Genomic DNA, 8,928 nt, shown 5'->3' on the forward strand with positions numbered 1-8,928 from the left:
AGATAATAGAGAGAAGAGAATGGAAAAACACAATGATGCTTGTGGGTCGGCCATGGGCGTGGGCAGTGAAGCCGTGTGGTACGCAAGGGTGAGAAGAGAGGAGAAGGGAGAGAAAAATGGAAGAGAAAGGAGGAAAGAGTGGTCGGTCAGTGGTGGAAGAAGGGATTTTCGGCGGCTAGGATTAGGTATTAGGGGAAAGGGTTCATGAATAGTGGGGGGTTTATATAGATATTGGGGCACACGGCCTTGGGGCACGCCCGTGTGCCCTTATTTCATCCCGTGTGTTCCGTGATTTTTAAATTTGGGCGCATTTGAAATTCGGGCCACGCCCATGTTCCTTGGGCATGTTGGTGCACACGGTCGTGTCGTACGGCCGTGTCCTGCTTCGTTCGCTTCTCCCACGCTTGTGTATATATGTGCACGCCCGTGTTCATTTGACAGTATCGACCACGGCTTCTAGACACCGGCATGTCAAATGCCCGTGTTTTTTTGGCAGTTTCAACCACGGCTTATAGACACGGGCGTGTTGCACGCCCGTGTTGTTTTGGCAGGATTGTCCACAGCCATGTCACACGGCCGTGGCAATGTATCGAATCCCGTGTTGGGAAAAAAATTTACTCTATTCTCCCACGGCCGTATCGTACGGCCGTGTCACCTTCCGTGGTAGGCACACGGCCGAAGGCACACCCGTGTGCCTTGCCGTGTGGATTTGGGAAACCTGCGTTTAAAGACTCATTTAATGATTTAGATGTTAAAAACAAAAATTTAAAGAAATCAACATTGTTAGTGCTCAGGTTGCCTTCCAAAAAGCGCTTATTTAGAGTCTAAGCTCGACTTTCCTCTCTTGTTGCGTGGTCATGGTGGTGCGAGGAGTTTACACTCCTCCTTCCTGCTATCAATCTCATCAAAATAAGGTTTTAGACGAGTACTATTTACTTTAAAAGTGTCGAATTTGTGATGAATTACCTCGACTATACCATATGGAAAAATGCTAAGTACCGTAAGAGGGATTGCTCCATTAGGTTCAGAAGTGGCAATACGAGGGTCAACTGTATCTAATAGTACTTTTTCTCCAACCTTAAGTTGATTTGGTGAAACATTGAGCCCGTCATGGCGTGGTTTTGGTTTATTGTGTGTTCTCAGTTTCTATGTCCACCATTCATCTAGTTCCTCAATTTGTAGCCTTCGTTCTTCATAGATGGGTCCTTTGTTAATACTTGAACAAGGTTCATGTATACTCTTTGAACATATTTCCTGCAAAGAAGGTTGCACCCCATGATTAGTATTAGTAAAATTTCGAGCTTGAAGAGTGATTGTTTCATCCCCCACACGAAGTGTGAGTGCACCTGTACCAACATCAATAATAGTTCTAGCAGTTGCTAAAAAGGGTCGTCCTAAAATCAAAGCTACATCACTTTCCTCTTCCATGTCTAAAGCAACAAAATTAATTGGGAATATAAATTTATCGATTTTGGCAAGTACATTTTCAATGATACCCCTAGGAAATCTAATGGTTTTATCGGCTAACTGAATGCTCATCCTAGTTTGTTTGGGTTTCCCAAGACCTAGTTGTTTAAACGTTTTATAGGGCATGACATTAATACTAGCCCCTAAATCAGCCAATGCATAACTAACATCTAAGCTACCAATTAAACAAGGAATCGTAAAACTCCCTGGATCTTTCAATTTGTTGGCTAGCTTATTCTGTAGAATGGCTGAGCAAACTACATTCAACTCCACATGCGATGCCTCATCCAACTTTCGCTTATTTGCTAAAAGCTCCTTTAAAAATTTAACTGTGTTTGGCATCTACGAAAGAGCTTCAATAAACGGTAAGTTAATGTGTAATTTCTTTAATAGTTTAAGGAATTTACCAAATTGTTCATCCGTGTGGTCTTTCCTTGTCGCACTGGGGCATGGCACACGAGGTTTGTACTCTCTACTTACCGATTTTTGCTCATTGTGGTCTACCTCACCTTTACCTTTACTTACCACAATTCCTTGCCTCAGTTCTGGCTCAGGTTCAACTAACCGTTCCTCTTCTTGAACGGTAATCGCATTGAGCTGTTCCCTTGGGTTAGGTTCAGTGTTACTCGGTAGACTACCTTGTGGTCATTCAGAAATCAATTTGGTGAGTTGGCCTATCTGGGTTTGAGCCCCTAAATCGACGCTTGTTGATTCTTAAGTGCTGTCTCAATATTCTGAAAATGAGTTTCTGACACTGAGATAAATTCCGTTAGCATCTCCTCAAGGTTTAGTTTCTTTTCCTGCTAGTAAGGTGGTTGTTGAAAGCCTGGGGGATGTTGTGGCCTTTGATTTTGTTGGCCACCCCATGAGAAGTTGGGATGGTTCTTCCAACCTGCATTATAAGTGTTACTGTATGGGTTATTTTGAGGTTTAGAATTATTATTACCTATATATTGAACTTGTTCCTCCTCGGTGCTAGGGTTGAAAGATTGATATTCTATGTGTACTCCTCCTCCATTTGAACCGCACCTCATCACTGGATGTACCTAAGTAGAACCATATAAATCGTCAATCTTTTTATTTAAAAGTTCTACCTGGTTAGATAGCATAGTAACCGCGTCGAGGTTGAAAACGCCAGCTGGTTTTGTTGACTTTGTTCTCATGACTTGCCACTGATAGTTATTCAGTTACATCTCTTCTATAAATTCATAAACCTTCTCAGGTGTCTTATTATTGATAGCCCCACCAGCAGCTGCATCAATCATCTGTCTAGTTGAAGGATTCAGGCCATTGTGAAAAGTTTGAACCTGTAGCCAGAGTGGTAACCCATGGTGGGAGCACCTTCTCAAAAGATCCTTGTATCTCTCCCATGCATCATAGAGTGTTTCTAGGTCCATCTGCACAAAATAAGAGATATCATTCTTCAACTTAGTCGTTTTAGCCGGCGGAAAATATTTAAGTAAAAACTTTTCGGTCATTTGTTCCCAAGTAGTTATTGACCCTCGTGGTAATAAGTTCAACCACTGTTTAGCCTTGCTCCTTAATGAAAAGGGAAATAACCGAAGGCGAATGGTATCATTAGAAACGCCATTGATCTTAAATGTGTCGCAAAACTCCAAAAAATTCGCCAAATGAGTATTTGGATCCTCGTCCTGCAAACCATCAAACTGAACAAACTGTTGTATCATTTGAATTATGTTAGGTTTCAGTTCAAAATTATTTGCAGCAACAGCAGGCCTAACTATACTTGACTCAGTTCCTATTAAAGTAGGTTTAGCATAATCATACATAGTGCGTAGAGTAGGATTCTGATTTACTGGATCAACAACAATCGCAGGAGGCAGTGGATTTTCCTGATTTTCAGTCATCTCCTCAGTTGTGGTGGAAATACCGTCCTCTTTCTCTTCCTCTGTGTATCTTAATCTTTTCCTTATTTCTCTTCAGTTTCTGCAAGTTGTGCGATCGATCTCACTATCGAAAAGTAATGGTCCCGACGGGTTTCTTCTAATCATAAACTATAAAAATCTGCCAGAAGGAAAAAGAAAATTTGGTAACAAAAATCAAAATAAAATTTAAATTGTAATAAAATAAATTGCTAAAGTAATAAAAATTAAGTGCTCCTAATATCTTAGTTCCCCAGCAACAGCGCCAAAAACTTGATTAATGTAAATCGTGATAAGTTTTAAATTTATGATTGATCGTACTTGAAAAAAAACTATTATCATGATAAAGGCAAGTGCACCAATCGAACAATAGTATATAGCAAGACAAGAATGTCGAACCCACAGGAACTAGAAGTACTAGTATTAACTCTTTTTTTATTATCTAGCCTAAAGATAAAAAGTGTAACATCTCGAATTAGGGCCTAGTCAGAACAGTGGTTTCGAGAATACAAATTCGACGTAATAAAATTTATTTTTATTATATTTTTATGGTCTACGATTTTACAGAATAATTTTGTGAAAATTTCGACGTTTGGGCACTCAATTTGGTCAAAATGACTAAATTCTAAAAAGTGCAAAAGTTGAGTTCTACATGTTAGAGGTGTCAAATTGTTATGAAATTTTAAATGGAGATCCTTAAATGGTAATTAGACCATTAGTTAAGTTTTGGACAAAAATAGACATGAAATGGGTGTAATAAAATATTTCTAAGTTAGGGGCATTTGGGTAAACTAATAATTAAATGAATTAAAAAGCCAAAATAGCCAAAATTTGGTCATCTTCTCCATGTACCAGCCAAAACCCCCATGGAAGCCATGGTTATGGTTTGGTTCAAGCTTCCAAGCTCATTTGTTAGTGATCCCGAGCCCCGTTTTTAAAGTTCTTTAAATTTTTGAAATCCCGGTAACATGCTCTAGCTATTTCTACCATTATTTTGAGCTAGGGTTTGTGTTTAAAAATTTAATGAATGAAATGCTTGTATTTTGATGTCTAACGGTAGAAAATGAGTGTTGGGTGTTTAACAAACGACTTTTACTAAGTGGTTTTTGATGAAAACGTCCGAAAGGATCGTTTTGTAAAAGTTGTAAAATTGATCATAAATGGGTGATTTAGTGGAAATTGGGGGCTGTCATAGTTATGAAAAATGATCAGCATGTCATAAAACATAATAAAATAGGATGAAGTTTAATTTTCGAGCATTGGGGCAAAAGTACAAATATGCAAAAATTTAGGGGTCAAAATGCAAATTTGTAAAAATATGATTTTTGGACCCCTATGAATAATGTGACTAATTAGTAGGCTAAATGTGATATTATAGATCAAGGAAAACAAGATTTGGACTTAGAACCAGGTTGAACAAGGTTAAGCACAAACTCGAAATAAATAGTCGTACTCGAAACCGAGGTAAGTTCATATGTCAATGATAATGCAACGATATTATTATTGTTCATACTTGAACGTAAATTAATGTGTTAACATTGTGTGATTGATATTTATTTATTTTATATGAAGATTATATATATTGTAACAAATGCCAAATTATAATTACATATAATACCATGTTTATCTTATGGACTAATGCCTAAAAAAGCATGGAAATGTGTTGAATTGGATGTAGATGGCATGAGCAGCTATGCATAATGAGAAACTTGATGAAAAGAGAAAAATCTCAGTTGAATAAAAAGGGAAATTCGATGGATAAATAATGGCTTACATGACTTGAGATCCTGTATGTGTTGCAGAAAAGGATTTACCCTAGACGGGTAATCCGTTGATCTCAAATATAGAAAGGATCTAGCCCGGACGGGCGTTCCTTAAGTGATCGAGCCTCCCGAAGAATATGTGTAAACGGATTTAGCCCAGACGGGTAATCTGATTAGGGTCTAAATTTAGCCTGGACTGGTAATTCAGATCCGAGCTCATTGAGAGTGCTTGTCATTACAAGGGATTTAGCCTAGACTGATAATCTCGACATCACTCCATGAGTTTATATTACGGGGGATTTAGTCTGGACTGGTAATCCCGCCGTAAGATGTGAGGTTCGCGGGAGTGCACATATGAAATGATCATTTGTATGAATTGACGGTGAATGAGATATCCATCGAGATTCTGAGAAATTCAATGAGATTAATATGAGAAATGAAATAAAAGGTTATTGCCATGATACATCATGTATGTTATATGATAATATTATGATGCATGCGAGTTGTCATGTTTGGACGAGTACGGTGCTAAATGATAGCACAGGTAAGTACTCGAAACCCATGAACACGTACTTGACATGTGAAATGAAATGGACTTATGACGATGGTGCAAATGAATGAATGATATTTATGAGAATAATTTCTATGATAAATTGTGATGGTTATTATCTCGTTGCACTAAGACAAATTTGGTAAAGCAGCATTGGTTTGACTTTGAAAATCCACAAAAAATTATGGAAATTGAATTAAAGACTGAATAAAATATGGAATTAAAGCTTAATGAGTCTAGTTTCACATAATGGAAATAGTGTAAGCAAAGGAATTCTGTATCATGATATATTTGAATTCTTGTAAGATAGAGGCGGAGTGATTCCAGACTCCCCTATCTCAAATTTGGAAAATCACTAGAAATTGTACAAAAATAATTATAAGTTAAAATTCAGATGAATGAAATCATTATTGAGTCTAATTTTATGAGAAAGAGACAAGAACATTATCTGAGTCTCGTACTAGGAGATAAATAAATTTTAGTAAAGAAAGGTTGAAGTTGTCAAACTGCAAAATAGGGGAGACTCTGAATAATAAATTGTACTTATTGGCTAGGGAAAAAATTTTGAAAATTTTATGAAAATTTTAAAAATTTTGAAAATTAACAGATATTAATTTGGAGTTCCGTATCTCGAGTAATAAATAATTTATCGACTATGACTCGAGTAGACAGCTTGACCAGAATACGAATAAAAGCATAATTATAGTTGTTTTACTTGAGGAAACATGTTATTGTAATGCTTATTATTTTCATATGGACTTACTAAGTGTAAAGGTTACTCCCCATTTCCATTTCTTTTAGTTTTGACAGGTTAGCTCAGGGTTGGAGATCGTCGAAGGCAGCATCACACTATCGGGCCTTTACTCTTGGAGTATTGACATGTATATGTTAAACGTGTTCAAGTAAGTGGCATGTGTAGGGCCTTAGTTTTTCTATGATCGATGTCGTTGTGATTAGCCAAATGTATTGGCTTATAATGATTTGTTGTATGTAGCCATGAGATGTGGCTTATAATGATTTTGGCTTGTAAGCCTATTCATCCATGATATATGTAAATGTCTTGTGATGTGGGTATGTGATTATGCTTGTCACTATGTATAAGAAGTATATAGCATATACACATGGTGAATGCCTTAGGACCATTTGAGGTGATCATGGCTATGGAATAAATGTGTGATATGGTAATAAGTTGATAATACCCTGAACATGGATGTTTAATTTATAAGTTTGTAAACATAGTATAATGGTATAAGGAGTAAAAGGGGTGACTTAAGGCTTGGAAGATAGCCTATTAAGGTCCACATGGTTAGACACACGACCTAATGTTTAGGCCATGTGTGACACACGACCTAGTGTCTAGGCCATGAGTGACACACGACCTAGTGTCTAGGCCATGTGTGACACACGATTCCCTCCCATAGGTGTGTGCTATGGCCGTGTGTCCCCTGCATTTAAAATTTTGAGTTAGTATAGGACACGGGTAGGTTACACGGGCGTGTCCCATAGCCGTGTCCCAAAGTTAGTATTGAACACGGATAGGCAGCATGGGCATGTCATGGTCGTGTTTAAAAGTCAATGTTGCCCACGGGCTAAGGGCATAGGCGTGCCCCAAGCCACACGGGCGTGTGAGTCCACATGGCCCACCTACACGGGCGTGTGGCACTCCAAAGCTAGAAATTTATTAAGTTGCCCAAAGTTTATCAAATTTTTTTGGTTTTATCCCGAACAACCATAATGTAAGTTATAAGCCTCGATGGCCTGTTTAAGGGACGATAGCATATATTCTAAAAGTTTTTATTTTGGGCGAAATTTAGTGACCCAGTTTTGTATGTTTATGAATGTTTAAGTCTGGTAATGCCTCGAGCCGTATCCCAGTGTTGGATACGGGTGAGGGGTGTTACATTTAGTAGTATCAGAGCTATGGTTTAGTCAGTTCTCGGACTAACCTATCATATGCATGAGAGTTCAGCTATACATGCCACCGATCTGTGATAATGTGATGTCTCCCGACGTGCATGAGAGCCATTTTGTTTAGACAATGGTGCCATCCAACCGAGCTATGCCGACCATGTTTGATGAGAAGCTAAGGCATCCGGGTAGAGTATAGTTATGATGAGCTTAAAATTTGAATAGTATGAATAAAAGTTTGCCTAAAGTGAATGATATGTTTATGAAAATGTTACTTTGATAATGAACTAGTGATATATGTACCTGAGTATGAGAAACGAGTTAGGGATCTTACAACCCAACCCCCTTACAAGAGTGGTGTTTTGTGAAGGAATTTCACAAGAATTGTATTGAATAAGTCCACAAATATGATACCAAAGGGTTCAGGTATAAAATGGTTATGAACATGATCATAGATTAAATCGAGTTTATAAGTAACGACAGGACTAGTAAGGTAAGATGTTGGGAAATGTATTAACTGGAAATTTCTTCAGAACTGAACTTCTTTAATGAAAAGCATAATGTGAAATTTACGATGGCAGAAATACTTGAAGGAATAATGTTGAAAGGTAAGATACCAGATTATTGCAGTCTTTTTCGAGGTATTCTGTATGTTTAACTATTCTCGGAAATATTTTTTTTACGGTTACTACCCTACTGATAAAAATCCTTGATTTATGGGAGTGCTTCCTAATCACGAAGTATAGAAAAAAATGTTAATAGTCTGATTGGTACATAATCTGTATTGCTCTATGTCTCTCTGGCATATCATTACATTCCATCTAAGGGGACTTTTTGAAATAATACGCATGATAATATAAATTTGTTTCTCCAAATTGATGCTCTATTCAATATACATATATGGGAATATAAATTATCCTTATTGCATTTAATCCTAGTGGGTTGGATTGATGTAATCTTCTGGACTTCTTTTCTTTGAAGAAGTATCAAGATCTTTCATATCTTTCTTATGAACATTTTTCTGGGTCTTTCATTATGATATGGTATCTTGGATTTCTGTACCTTGGATATCTTTATCTTGGATTCCTCTATCATGGATTTCTTTATTCTGGCTTTCTTGTTATCTTCATCTCGTAAAATTACCAATGATTACTTGTATCCAAGATATGTTCTTCAACCTATGATGGCTATGTCGATTATAAACGTGTTCCTGGTTTGATTATAGTAACGCGATGACCTTTGTATCTGGATTTCTCTAAATCTTCGTGTAAAGAACCGATATCAATAAAGGCATACATGATGAAAATTACAGTTTCAGTTTGTATGGTGGGTTCCTTTCCTCGAGTAAGTTAATCGA

General features: G+C 37.4%; 1 non-coding gene across 1 annotated transcript; it reads left to right on the forward strand.

The window, feature by feature from the left end:
• The first annotated feature begins 2,790 nt into the window (after window positions 1–2,790).
• Window positions 2,791–2,897, forward strand: LOC121213228 (small nucleolar RNA R71). The gene has a single exon (XR_005908606.1). It is a non-coding gene; the product is annotated as a small nucleolar RNA R71 (small nucleolar RNA).
• The last annotated feature ends 6,031 nt before the right edge of the window (window positions 2,898–8,928 follow it).

This window comes from Gossypium hirsutum, chromosome A13, assembly GCF_007990345.1.
Source record: "Gossypium hirsutum isolate 1008001.06 chromosome A13, Gossypium_hirsutum_v2.1, whole genome shotgun sequence".
In the NCBI taxonomy this organism is placed as follows: domain Eukaryota; kingdom Viridiplantae; phylum Streptophyta; class Magnoliopsida; order Malvales; family Malvaceae; genus Gossypium; species Gossypium hirsutum.